The following is a 4,865-nucleotide window of genomic DNA, read 5'->3' on the forward strand; positions in this document are numbered from 1 at the left end:
GGATAATTATATTGATAATGATAATAATGATGATAATGATGATAAGGATAATTATATTGATAATGATAATAATGATAATAATGATGATGATAATAATGATGATAATGATAATAATGGCACTGATGATGATGATAATGATACTATTGATAATAAAAGCAATGATAATAATATTAATAATGATAATAGCAATGATAATAATAACAGTAATAACAATAACTAACAACAACAAACACAATAATGACAATGATAATGATAATAACAATTACGATAATAGTAATAATGATAATGATAATAATGATAATAATAATGATAGTGATAATAATAATGATAATGATAATAATAATGATAATGATAATAATAACGAAAATAATGTTAATATTGATAATAATAATAATAATAATAATGATAATAATAATAATAATAATAATAATAATAATAATAATAATAATAATAATATTAATAATAATAATAATAATAATAATAATAATAATAATAATAATAATAATAATAATAATAATAATAATAATAATAATAATAATAATAATAATAATAATGATGATGATGATGATAATAATAATAGTTATTATTATTATTATAAAAATTATAGTAATAATAATAATAGTTAAAATAGTAATAATTATAATAATGACAATGATGATGATGATAATAATAATAATAATAATAATAATAATAATAATAATAATAATAATAATAATAATAATAATAATAATAATAATAATAATAATAATAATAATAATAATAATAATAATAATAATAATAATAATAATAATAATAATAATATCATTATTATTATTATTATTATTATTATTATTATTATTATTATTATTATTATTATTATTATTATTATTATTATTAGAATAATAATAATTTATTATTATTATTATTATTATTATTATTATTATTATTATTATTATTATTATTATCATTATTATCATTATTAGAATAATAATAATTTATATTAATAATGATAATGATAATAACAATAAAGAAAATTATAATATAGTCTAAGCGTGAATATTGATTATTTTTTCTGCCAAAATTCTATTGAAAGCATTCTTATAATAAAGATGGTGTTCACATATAATTTTCCCGAAACGTTTTATCGAAGTAATATTATTTGAAAGCGTTTCCGATCGCTAGCATTCGAACCTGAACAAAATCGATACATTATTAAAAACACACCAAGATCATCACAGTACTGAGAGTTAGAATGGATCAGAAAAATAAACAACAAACCAGAAGTGTATGAAGCATCTATTTGATGTATATACAAACAGCTTGATTTAAAAGGAATACATACAAGGGAAAAGCGACAACATCGTCCCGGCATCAACAGAGATCCATTCTCGTTCCTGTGTCTTCTGCGAGTGAAAGTTATCGGAGATCATCCGCGAGGTGTGGCGTGGTATTTCTGTTTTTAAGATGGGGGATTATTCGTTGGATATCCGGCTTTATTATGAAGTGAGAATCGAATTGCTGAATATTGAAATAGGGAAGCTATTGAGAGATGAGTGTGAGGTCATCTTTTGAATATGTGCAAGAGGTTGTGAATATTTACGTTTATTTATGTTTTTAAAAGCGTGTCTCGCTGGAATTATTTTGATTTTTGAAGTCTTGTTTAATTACGGTTTTGCAAGTAAGAGAAATGTGATGATGTGATTTAAGTAATCACGCGTGGACCTTTAGTTTAGATATTCAATATGTTTTAATTTTACAATAATTTCCTTTTTCTCATTCTCGTAGACCGCAAGCTGTGTTTAAAGCTATCAGTGTAAGCAAAAATTAATTGTAGGATCGCAGTTCCTTCTAAATCGCTCGAAATCATGTCATTTATGATCCGAAAAGAGAGGAAAGGTAAATAAATAAATAAATAAATAAAATGCAGTTTTCATTCGGGCCAAACTGCCCTTAGTCTAGTTGGTCGTTGGGTATAGGTTGAAGACACCAAAACGGGTAGATAGAGGGAAATGGACGCCGCCATCTTATCAAGCGGAAGAAATAGAGTGGGATAGAACATAGTTTAAGCTGCAGTGGCCTTATAGTCGCTGCTAAATGACGAAAATACATCGCGCAGTCTCCTTACAGTCCAGCAACTTGTTTACCTTACTAATGCGAGTTTTATATTTTTTGTTATAATTGAATTGGATATAAAGATAAAGAAAAAATTGCTAGTTTTTTGTAAAGCAGGATTGATCGAATATTTTGCGTGGATTAGAAACAATGGCAGTACTTTTTGGATTGATAAGAAATGCTGAATTTAACCAAGTGGGGAAATGTCATTATGCAGACTTTCCTATTACACAAGGGCCCCTTTTTACATGGCACGATTTTATATACTGTGTAGAATGTGGACCAGTAGACTTGCTCATCCCGTGTGGTGTCATGTTGTCTGTTTAGATCATTACCAATGTAGAGTACTATATTTATTAAAGCTAATTTAGGAAAGGCATGAAATGTTGAATTACAATTTTGATATAAGTTGGTCATGATTAATGTACATTTTTAAAAACTCTTATCTACATAAAATGCCTGAAGTAATGAAGCCAATTTGAGAAGGTGGCATAGCGTCAGGTGATCCTATGTCCTATGTGCCTAAATATCTTGCCACATATATGCTGGGAGGATGGAGCTTGAAGTAATCCGTTGTGATAGTGAGGAGGCATGTTGGCATTTGCCAGAAAACCACCTGGTGTAGAAAACTTGCGATAGCTCAAAAAAAAACATTTTACAAATGCCAGAATTGGAATGCATAGCTCTTAGTATATATTGATGAGTAGGTTTGAATTAGATTTTATGATTTGCTTGCTGAGTTTTCTCATTAATTTTTCAACTGTTAGGCTTTTGTTAGTATATTGAAATGTATGTGTAACTAATATCTATAAATCATTTCAGATGGTGAATTTGATGCATAAAACTGGAACACATCATGGCTTTGGAGACAGACTTCTGTGGCTCTTCATGACTTGATGATTTGTGGATTCCTGATTGTATTGGAACTCAAAATTCGAAGTCTTCAATCCCTGTAAGGGATAATCAAGAAAATGGTATATATAGACTAGAAAGTTCTGCATTTCTAATTTTTATTTTAATTGGCCCAAGGAACATGGCCAATTCATATTTGAATCAGCCTTAATTACATTTAAAAATCATTATGTAATGAATATATTCTTATGTAGGAAAAATCATTGACAACTTGATATTATTAATTGAAATTGTTTGATATTTAAGCTTGGTTGATTCTCTTTGCAAGCAGATTCACTCTGTGCCAGTTCACTTGGACTGAGTCACTTTTTAAGTCTGCGAGAGAAACTTGGAGATTCTATGAGTTTAACCTAAATGGGGAAGTCTTGTAGAGTTTTCATACAGAAATCTTATTGGAACAGTTATTCTCTGTGATTGGTGGAAGTAATTATTAATGGATATGGTTTCTTGTTTCAGTTGGAGTCAGAAGTGTAGATGGATAAGCATGGGTTGAGGCTGCTTTGGACGGGAAATTGCAGCTTTGGACCTGCATATTGCTACAGAAATATTCATCTATGGGAAGGTAAGTTTTGCATGTAATATTCAAAAAGTATATTTTGTAAAATCTCAAGGAATTGATACTTTGTGGATTTGTATAAAGTATACTTTTAAACTGAGTAGTTCAGCCATTCCCAACCCGTTTGTTATTACAGATCTCTTTGCAGATTCTCTTTGTGTAGAAAGTTAAACACAATTTTAATGTTTCTTAGATGCTAGTCTTTTTGAAAATTCAAAATGGATTATAAACCATCCATTTGTAGGAGGGTATAGATAGATATAGTTATAGTTATTGGTAATATCCATGTCTGATTATATGTCTGGAATCAGCATCTGTAAGTGTGAGAGGAATGAATATACTTGCATTGCAGACATACTCCTGTGTCAGTTCATGTGGACTGAATCACTTTCTCAAGTCTGCAAAATCAATTGAAAATTCTTGGGAATTTAATCTAAATGGTTAAGGCCTTAAGAATTTTTCATACAATCTTTTTATAAAGTTCATATTTTGATTTACTCAGTTTATTTCTTAGTTTTGTGTGTTTTGAGTGGATTAGTAGAGAAACAGGCACAAGACAGTGACCAAATACCATAGGTATTTAATTGTATTCCTGCTATTATATATATATATATATATATATATATATATATATATATATATATATATATATATATATATATATATATATATATATATATTGTGCTTTTTTTTTAACCGTAAATTCTTTTTAGGTGTCTTTTGGATGAAATGAACAAGAAATTTCTTATGCTTCTTTTCAGAGTTGTGTGTGACTGGTGTAGGATACCTTCATAAGCAGATTATTTGTGGTGCTGTGGATGCTGTGTCTGCAAGACCTTCCTACCTGTCACTTGGAATTTAGCCCCAGAGAGTTAGACAGTCATATTAATTTGATGTCGGAATAAAGGAATAAAGTGTTGATAATTTTTGGTATTTTCATGAAGTTCCTTCTGTATAAACTTTTAGTTATACATTGAATTGTGAATGAATATATGCCACATAAACTTCAAATACAGGTGATTACATGCATTGAGCATGAAGATAATACTGATATATATTATGAATATTACTTTCTGGATAATTATGGCTGCAGGCAAGTGCAAAGTGTCCATAAACAAATTTTCATAACTATACCCAATAGATAAAAAGAAGCAAAAGGATAAAATCTTCATGAAATCTTGTAGAGACTATTGTAGAAAATGAGCAAGGCACCAAAAAGGTCAACTTCTGATGAAAAAACCTGCATCTTCCTGTACTGCAACAGTTCCCTTATGATTTCTTGCTTTTTTATAATATTTAAAGGCAA

The 4,865-nt window shown here is 28.1% G+C and overlaps 1 long non-coding RNA gene across 1 annotated transcript; it reads left to right on the plus strand.

Annotated features, from left to right (window-relative positions):
* The first annotated feature begins 1,270 nt into the window (after positions 1-1,270).
* Positions 1,271-4,485, plus strand: LOC113826139 (uncharacterized). The gene is made up of 4 exons (XR_003477642.2): positions 1,271-1,416; positions 2,914-3,065; positions 3,460-3,565; positions 4,321-4,485. It is a non-coding gene; the product is annotated as an uncharacterized lncRNA (long non-coding RNA).
* The last annotated feature ends 380 nt before the right edge of the window (positions 4,486-4,865 follow it).

The sequence above is a fragment of the Penaeus vannamei genome, chromosome 29 (assembly GCF_042767895.1).
Source record: "Penaeus vannamei isolate JL-2024 chromosome 29, ASM4276789v1, whole genome shotgun sequence".
Lineage (NCBI taxonomy): Eukaryota > Metazoa > Arthropoda > Malacostraca > Decapoda > Penaeidae > Penaeus > Penaeus vannamei.